We start from the raw sequence: 10,165 nt of genomic DNA, 5'->3' as shown, positions 1-10,165 counted from the left end.
TATTGTATTGTATTGTATTGTATTGTTATTTATTTATTTATTTTTTTGTGGAACTGGGGATTGAACTCAGGCCCTTCCACTTGCCAGGGAAGCACTTATTTTACTGAGCTATCTCCCCGGCCCCCAACCCCCACCCCTTTATTTTAACCTATATTTTATTTGTCTATTCTCCCTTCACCTTGCCAGGGGCCGGGCCCACATCCTTATTACCCTGAACTACTAATCCAGCCTCCCAGCTGCTCTCCTTAATCCAAACTCAGATAATCCCTGGCTTCTCTGTGCTCTTCACTCTGCTAGCAATATCGTCAAAAACTTGGAAGTGCCGGGGATATAGCTTAGTGGCATAAGTGCCTGCCTGGCAAGCGCAAGGTCCCAAGTTCAATCCTTAGTACTGCATACCATGCTGACCCCCAGAACCAGCACACACCTGTAATCCCAGCACTGGAGAGGCTGAGACTGGAGAATCACTATGAGTCTGAACTTCATAGCAAGACCCTGTGTCAACAACAAATAAACCTGGATGCAAAGGCTGGGCATGGAGGTGCATGCTTATAATCCCAGCACTTAGGAAGCTGAAGGAGGAGGATCACAAAGAATTTGAGGCCAGCCTGGCCTACATAACGAGACCCTGTTAAAAAAAAAAAAAAGTCACACAGGGGTGGATTTGGTCGGTCCTGGCTCCTCTTTTTACCAGCTCTGGGCCCTCAGGCTGGGTCAGACTTATCACTGGTCACTCTGTCTCTCTCCAAGAACACAGGAGCAAGAAGACAGATAATTCATCCCAGCGGGCTGGAAGCTGTGGCCAGCGAGCTGCAGGCACTTTAGTGTGACTAAAACGGAACTGTAGGGCTCACGATCTGTGGGTTCCAATGTGTTAAAGAACAAACAAAAAATGTAACTTTACAATTACATTTTTTAAAAAATTTGTTTTGTCTTTTGCAGTGCTGAGGATTGAACCCAGGGCCTCATGCATGAAAAAAGAAAACGTCTACCCCCGATATACACCCCCAGCCCACTGAGCTCTTAACTGGGTGTATCAATCTTTAATTCTAAAAAACAGAATAAGTGTGTCAATTAGCCAAGTGAAGGAGGTTTGTTTCACTGACAGAGAAAAGGCTGAAGAAAACAGGAGTAAAGAACAATAGAGCTGGTCATTTCAAAGTTACTTTCCTCATACAGCAGGGACAGGGAGACATTCAGGATAACCAGTTAATATCAGGTTACTGCAGGTTATTCTGAGTAAGTGTAAGAATTAAAGTTCAGGACTGGGGGCTGGGGAGATGGCTCAGTAGAATAAGCGCTTCCCTGGCAAGCGCAAGGATCTGAGTTCAACCCCTGGTTCTGCCAAAAAAAATAAAAATAAAGTTTAGGACCACCCTCAAGGGACCAATCCTGAGCCCTGGAACAATCCAACCTCAGCAGCCACTGTGAGCCATGTGGGAGTGGTGCTGAGCTCTGGTGAACTTCAGGAGCTTTGAAAATATCAAAATGAAGGAGCAAAAGGCAATCTCAGACTTCTAGCCCATCCAGAACAAGTCCAAAAGACACATGAAAGAACTTGGAAATCACACACCTAAAATTACTTTAATCATAGCAACTGAAGTAAAGAAACAACCCATCAGGCTATTGAAGAAATCAGATCAAAAATAATCTCTCAGGTAAAAAAAGAAATGACAACAATTATGAAAGAATGGCTTAGCACAACTAAAGAAGATGTAGATTTCAAGAAATTGGAAGAGCACAGGGGCTGGGGGTTCGATCCCTGGGCCTGCCATGCTGGCCCCGACCCTGGGGCACGCTGAGACAATTGAGACCGGGTATGGTGGTGCGTGCCTGTAATCCCAGAGCTTGGGAGGCTGTAAACAGGTGGATCACTACGAGTCTGATCTAGTAGTGAGACCCTGAATACCCTGTAGACCCTTCCCTAAAATTAAGAAGAAGAAAAAAAGGAAGAGCATAGAAAAATGATGGAAATATTGAATGAACAATACAGGAAAGAGTTAGAATGCATGAAACAGAGATATCTAGGAAATATATTCTGTAAAGAGATATCCAAGAAATTCCACTGAAAGCTGGCAAAACTGCTTGAACAAAACTGAAGACAGACGTTCAAACTTTGAAGAGAGTATGGCAGTTAGCATTGTGAAAGGAAAGAACTCTTTAAAATAACAAGGAACTAGGAAATAATAATTTAACAGCTGTTAGATGACGCAGAGAAAAACAATATAAGACCGATGGTGTCAATGACATAGCAGGAGACAACACAAATGACATAAAAAGACTATTTGCAGAAGTAGTAGCAGAAAATTCATCAAGCATGGCAAAAGAATCTCACATACAGAAAACTGAGGCGTATAGAATTTCAGCTAGCCATAATCAAAATAAATCTATACCGGGAGCCTGCCCCTTAGCTCAGTACTTTAAGTGGCTGTTTCAACAAAGCAGTCAGGCTCATGTTGCTGGGGTTCGATCCCCACAACTCAAGCCAGCCAAACCTGCCCTGAAGGCATTCGGAGCAAAAAATAAAAATAAAATTAAAAAAATAAATCTAGGGCTGGTGAGATGGCTCAGTGGTCTAAAGCACCTACTTAGAACAAGCTTAGCAAAGCACAGGAACCGCAGTTCAATCCCCCAGCAGCACATGCCAGCACACACACACACACAAATAAATAAAATTTTTTAAAAAAGTTACTGACAAAGCCAAACACTCATTCATATTAAAAAAAAAATTCAGAAAATGGGAATAGATGATCATTACCTCAATCTGATAAGAGCCCTTATGGCAAACCAACAGCCAACATCATACTAAATGGATAAAAACTGAAAGCTTTCACTTTAAAATCAAAAACAAGAGAAGGATGTCCACTGTCACCACTCTTATTCAATATAGTTCAGAAAATATAAGCCAGAGCAATTAGACAAAAAGAGAAATGAAAGAAATAAGGATTGGAATAAAAAAAGAGAGAGAGAAAAAAAAAGAAATAAGGATTGGAAAGGAAGAAGTAAAATTATCATTATTCACAGATGACATGATACGCTACATAGAGACCCATCCAAAAAAGTGCCACTAAAAGACTTGCAAATTTATTTATTTATTTTTTATTTTTTATTTATTTGAGAGAGAGAGAGAGAGAGAGAGAGAGAGAGAGAGAGAGAGAGAGTGGTGTGTGTGTGTGGCCAGCTCAGCCCACCAGGGAGCGGGGCTGGCTGGCATATGGTGCTGGGGGATTGAACCGCGGTTCCTGTGCTTTGCTAAGCTTGTTCTAAGTAGGTGCCTTAGACCACTGAGCCATCTCTCCAGCCCCAAGACTTGCAAATTTAATAACCAAAAAAAATTAAATAAGCAAATTTGGTGGCATAGATGTATACAAAATCAACACTCAAAAATCAATAGGACTCCTGTACACAAACAACAAATACATTGAGAGTGAAATTAGAGAACCAAACCTTTCACAGTAACATCCAAAAAAAAAAAAAAAAAAAAAAGAGGAAGAAGAAAGAAATATTTAAAAACCAAGGGACAGCCAGATAGCTCAGCAGACTACAGCACCTGCTTAGGCAGAGTGCAGCAGTCAGGTTTCCCTGCTGTGCTTGCCCTACCCCCGGGGGCGCGCTGAGACTGTGATTGAGACTGGGCATTGTGGTGCACGCTTGTAATTCCAGCATTTGGGAGGCTGAAAACAGGAGAATCTCTACAAGTCCAATCTGTGTAGCGAGACCCTGTAGACCCTGTACTAAATACATTTGTTAAAAAATCAATCTAATGGGGCCGGGGAGATAGCTCAGTAGAATAAGCATGTGCTTGGCAAGCGCAAGGGCTTGAGTTCAATCCCTGGTTCCACCAAAAAAAAAAAAATCAATCTAACAAAGGAAGTAAACGTTCTACACAATTAATATTATAGTATTCTGAAAAAAAGACATTGAAGAGGATTTTAGAAAATGGAAAGATATTCTTTGCTCATGAATAGGAGGAACCAATATTGTGAAAATGGCCATATTCCCAAAACCGTTATACAGATGCAATTCAATTCCAGATAAAATGTTATTAGTACACCTCAAAGATATAGTGAAAACATTCCTTACATTCATCTGGAACCAGAAGAGACCTAGAATAGTAAAAGCAATCCTGAGCAACAAAGAAAAGGCAGGAGGCAACACAATCCTTGACTTGAAATTATACTACAAAGCTACTATGATAAAATCACCATGGTACTGGCCAAAAAAAAAAAAAAAAATAGAGCTGAAGATTAATGTAATAGATTAGAAGTTGCAGACACAACTACAAACACATTCAGCCATTTTATCTTTGACAAGAGGTCAAACATACTCATTGGAAGAAAGATAGCCTCTTTAATAAATGGTGCTGGAAAAACCTGCTTTCCATGTGCCAAAGATTAAAATTAGACCCATGTCTATCACCATGCACTATACTAAAGTCAAATTGGATCAAAGATCTAAATATTAAAACAGAAACACTAAATCTACTGGAGGAAAAATCTTGAAGACAAAGGGGTAGGAGGAGTTCATGAACAAAACCCAAACTGCATGGGAAATACTTAAAAGAATCAACAACTGGGTTCTCATCTTATTGAAGTTCTGCATGTCAAAAGAAATCACCAACAGAGTTAAAAGAAAACCCATGGATTGAGAAATAATTTTGGTTGACTGACTGTCCCTCAAACAAATGATTTCCATCTAGAACATATGAGGAATTTTAAAAAAGCAAACCCCCAAAATGTAAAGGCTCAGGGCCATCCAAATAGCTCAGCACCTGCTTAGGCAGAGCACGGTGGCCGGGGTTCAATCCCCGGCATGTCATGCTGGCACTGCCCCTGGGGCATGCTGAGCTGGTGATTGAGACTGGGTTTAGTGGTAAGCACCTATAATCCCAGTACTTGAGAGGTTGAAAACAGGAGGATCACTACGAGTCCAATCTATGTAGTAAGACCCTGAACACCCTGTACCAAATACATTTTTTAAAAAATCATTGGTCATTTGAGAAATACAAATTAGAACAACTGTGAGATTTTATCTCACCCTAGAAAAAATGGATATTATCAATAAGTCAACCAATAACAAATGCTGGAGGGACTTTGGGGAAAAAGGAATCCTCCTTCACTGTTGGTGGGAGTGCAGACTGGTACAACCACTACAGAAATCACTGTGGAGATTCCTCAGAAAACTAGGATTAGAGGTCCCATTCAACCCCACTATTCCCCTCCTGAGTATATTTCCAGAAGAACTGAAAACATCATAGAACAGGGATATATGTGCACCTATGTTTACATCAGTTCAATTTGTCATGGTAAATTCTCTCTCTCTCTCTCTCTCTCTCTCTCCATTGCTAAGTCTTGGAAACAACTCAAATGTCCATCAACTGAGAAATGAATAAAGAGGGTGTATTTTCATGCAATGTGGTATTACTCAGTTACAAAGAAGGATGAACTCAAGGCTCTTATAGGTAAATGGATGCAACTTGAAACCACACTCATAAATGAAATAAATCAGACCCACATTTGTAAATGCTGGCTGCTCTTTAGCAGTTTTGCTTCTGCCCACAAAACAGCGATATCATTTGATTCCAGCTATACTACTCCATGGTATTTTCTCCAAAAAATTGAGGACAGAATTAGGTGACTGAAATTAAAGAAAGTACATTGTAGAGCATACTACAGTGCACATGAACACCATGTTTATTGTGGTATAAGTCACCACAGCTAAGCTGTGGAAGCAGCCAAGGTGCCCATTGATGAATGAATAGAGAAAGTGAGGTACATACCCACAGAGAATTGGTATGCATCCATTAAAAAGAACAAAATCACATCAGTTTTAGGAAAATGGATAGAACTAGAAACCATCATGTTAAAGTGAAACAAGTTGAACTCAGAGGTGTGAATATGGTCTTCACTGAGCAAATCTGAAAGAAGAAAAGTAGAGCCGGGGAGATAGCTCAGAATAATAAGTGCCTGCCTGGCAAGCGCAGGGTCCTGAGTTCAATCCCCAGTACTGAAAAATAAAATAAAATAAAATAAAAAAAGAAGAAAAGTAAAAAGGAAAGCTGACCAGGTACTAGAAAATAGACTTCTGGAGATGAAGAACCAATCAGGGGAGAGGGCAAGAAAGAGAAAAGGGACTAAGAGGGTTGAAAATAATCAAAATATGTTACATGCATGTGCCAAAATACTAAACAAGTCCCATTGTTCTGTTTCACTAACATGCACTAAAAAAAAAAAAAAAAAAAAAAAAAAAAAAAAGACAGGTCCTGGGCAAATCAGGAGTCCTAGCCACATTACGCCTCTGTCCCACCAGCATCACACGCTTCATCCAGCGCACCACACGAACATTTTTTTTTTTTTCACATGTGCCTGTGATGTAGGAAAGCTTAGCGATCTCAGTTTCTTTTCTTTTTTCTTTTTCTCTTTTTGTAGAATAGGAGATTGAACTCAGGCCCTTGTGTTTGCCAGGCAAGTGTTTATTCTACTGAGCCATCTCCCTAGCATCGATCTCAGTTTTTTGATCAGTAAAGTGGGGATGAAACTAGTACCACTTCCTCTGGTTGTTGTGAAGATTCACTTAAGAAAGCAGGCTCTTTGGACCCCGCCCTTTCAGCAGAAGCACACCCGGAGGGCCAGGGAGATAACTTAGTAGAACAAGTGCTTGCCTGGCAAGAGCAGGGTTCTGAGTTCAATCCCTGATACCGCAAAAAAAAAAAAAGCACACCCAGAGGCTGCGCCTTTATCAATCCACTGTACTTTGCTTTGATATGGTTTTAAAAAAATCTGCAACTCGTCCATTTGTAGAAAGCAAAGCAACATTCTCCATTAAATTGGAAAGGGAAATATAAACGAAACTTAAAAAGTAACATTGTCTGTGTAAAGTCCCCACTAAGTGGGCGGGAGGGCAGCAGCCCCTTCCAGCTGCTCCTCCTTGTTCTCCTAAGTCCCACGTGCACCACAAAGGAGGGACACTGAGTCAGGCTGACCTGACGAAAGACAGAAGACTAAAGCCCAGCGGCAGCCCTCTCACTGGTCCCGATGGTGCAATTACAGCTGCAGCAACAACACTGTACCATTATGTGAACCAAGGAGGAGAAACAGAGCCTAAGGAGACCTGCTGTCTCTTGTAGATTCCCGCAAACTGGGATTCAAGGTCACAGATAACGGGATTTTCTGGAGGGGCTCGGTCTGTTCTTTGCTCCTACACCTGGGATGTTACCAGCTAATGTTGTGTGAACTTAAGAGTTTTGTGAATGCTGGAAGGCAATATCGATAGTAGTTTTTGGTTTGTTTTTTCTTTAATATAATTAATTAAATAAAAAAATAAAAAAATATATAAAACAAATTAGTTATGCAATTCCTTAGCCTGTTTTTAGCCCTCAATAAATATGAGAAGTTTTGGTGGTTGAAGACTCACTTAGAATGAGCGGGAGCAAGCTCTGGATTCCTCTGTGCTATATTAATCTAGTCTTCTTTCTTTAGGCTCTGACTGATTTCTCTTTTTTCTTTTCTTTTTTTTTTTTTTTTTTTTTTCTGTACAGGGGATTGAACTCAGGACCCTCCGCTTGCCAGGCAAGCGCTCATCCTACTGAGCTATCTCTCCGGGCCCAAAAATGTGTTTTTTTTTTAAAATAAGGAGTTAGCTCATTGTGTTTCCCAGGCTGACACTGAGTTTATGATTCCTCTGCTTCAGCTTCTTAAATAGCTGGGGTTATGGGTGTACAGGAAAAATACAAGCCTGCTGCAGAGCCTACCCACAGGATCCCAGGCTGACCACCGCAGCAGTAGCATAGGCCCTGGGGCTAACCCAGGGAGAGGCCGGAAGTTCCAATCTGAAGCACCATTTCCACTGAGCACACACTATTCTCACACCACCATAAAGGAGAAAAGTCTCTTTGGAATTACCATGACTCAGGGGCTGTCTGTACATGTATTTCAGAACTGCACAAGCCTCCCATAGAACAGGGCTGGGAGAGAAACTGAAAGGCCATTCTCTTAAGTATCCACATCAGGTTGCAAAAACCAAACCCAGGACAAAGGAAGGAGATGAAGAATGTCTCAAGTATAAACAGAAAGGACACTTGCCCTGAAGATGTGTGGCCTCAGTGACAACCACCTTGGGCCACAATAATTGGTCTCAAAATCTGACCAAGAATCAGCTGATTCAAGAACAAATCCCAAGGGCTGGCCAAATAGCTTGTGGATTAAAGCACCTGCAAGCAGGCACGGGGACCCAAGGTTCAATCCCCAGGCCTGCCATGATGGCCCTGCCTCTGGGGCGCGCTGAGACGGCAACTGAGACTGGGCGTGGTGGTGAGCGCCTGTAATCCCAGCTCTTGGGAGGCTGTAAGCAGGCGGATCACTACAAGTCTGATCTAGTAGTAAGACCTTGAACACCCTGTAGACCCTTCCCTAAAACTAAAAAAAAAAAAAAAAAAAAAAAAAAAAAAACAAAATTTGGAAAACTTTTCTTTTTTTTTTTTTTTTTTTTTTTTTTTTTTTTTTTTTTTTTGGCGGAACCAGGGATTGAACTCAGGCCCTTGCACTTGCCAGGGAAGCGCTTATTCCACTGAGCCATCTCCCCGGCCCCAGGAGGACCCACATTTTATGGGGACCTGAAAGAGACAATTTGTGTGATCCTCTCTAAAAAAAAAGAATGTAATGGATAAAAGTAAATATAGAGGTAAAAGATAGCTCAGGGAGCCAGACAGGCACAATGGTGCACACCTGTAGCCCCAGCACTCGAGAGGCTGAGGCAGGGGGATTACTGTGAGTTTGAGGCCAACCTTTGCTACAAAATAAATTCAAGGTCAGCCCAAATTACATAATGAAACCCTGTCTCAAAAAGACAAAAGAAAGGACTGGAGAATAGCTCAGTGGCATATGTACCTGCCTGGCAAGCACAAGATCTGAGTTAGACACCCAGCACAGAAAAAAATAAAAAGAAGAAGAAAGGAAGAAAGGAAAAAAAAGCACCCAAGAAAGCAGTTCTGTGAATGAGGGCCCTGCAACTAAAACTTCATCTGCTTCACAATAAGCCCCCTTTCTTTTTCTTTTTTTGGTGGAACCGGGGATTGAACTCAGGCCCTTGCGCTTGCCAGGGAAGCGCTTACTCTACTGAGCCATCTCCCCAGCCCCACCCCCTTTCTTTGATGTGTGTCCAATCATTAACATATTTGAAGTAGTCATGAGACTTAGATACACTCACACTTTAGTTACAGTTGAAATTTTTCAGGATATTTAATTCAGTTTGTAAACAATGTTTAAAAAATGGAGCAGCTTGATTTCAGATTTTATTAGCTATGAGTTTATCAGTTTGAGCGCTCCATTGAATGCTCTGCTCCTCTCTGATAGTCAAAGTATTTTATCACTAGTATCCAGTTCATATGTGTTGTTAACAATAGAAATAACCATACAACAGAAAACTGGAAATGACTAAAACAAAAAAGTTGGAAATCACATCTGTGTATAACACTGAAAACTGTAAGTCACTCCAAATGAAATTATAATAGAAATAAGCCCCAGAGGGGCCGTGGAGATGGCTCAGTAGAATAAGCGCTTCCCTGGCAAGCCCAAGGGCCTGAGTTCAATCCCTGGTTCCACCAAAAAGAAAAAGGAAAAAAAAAAAAAAGAGTGCAAGGTCATCCTGTGCAAGTAAAGCAAGAACCTACTAGGGCTGGGGAGATGGCTCAGTAGAATTAGCACTTGCCTGGCAAGTGCAAGGGCCTGAGTTCAATCCCCAGTTCTGAAAGAAAGAAAAGAAAAGAAAGAAAGAAAGAAAGAAAAAACTGACAATATATAAATTTATGTATTTGGTACAGAGTCTCACTATGCAGCTCAGACTCCTACTGATCTTCCTGTCTTCATCCTCCCCAGCGCTGGGATTACAAACTGCGCCACCATGTCTAAGCAGACACTCAGTCCACTGAGCTGTCTCACCAGACCTAATATATGATATTTTTAAATTGTGGTAAAATGTACATAGAGAAAATTCACCATATGAATGTTTTGAAGTAGCTCAGCAGTAGAAGCCTGCTTAGCGAGCGTGAGGCCCTGGGCACGCGCAATCCCATAGAATAGAATTAGGTAATTTCTATTACCTAATAGGTAAGCAGAATCACATTGCTTATTCTTTTACGACTGGCTTACTTCACTAAGCATACCCCACC

This window comes from Octodon degus, unplaced genomic scaffold (genome assembly GCF_000260255.1).
Source record: "Octodon degus isolate 3935 unplaced genomic scaffold, OctDeg1.0 scaffold00163, whole genome shotgun sequence".
NCBI classification, from domain to species: domain Eukaryota; kingdom Metazoa; phylum Chordata; class Mammalia; order Rodentia; family Octodontidae; genus Octodon; species Octodon degus.
Note: the sequence above shows the minus strand (reverse complement) of the source record.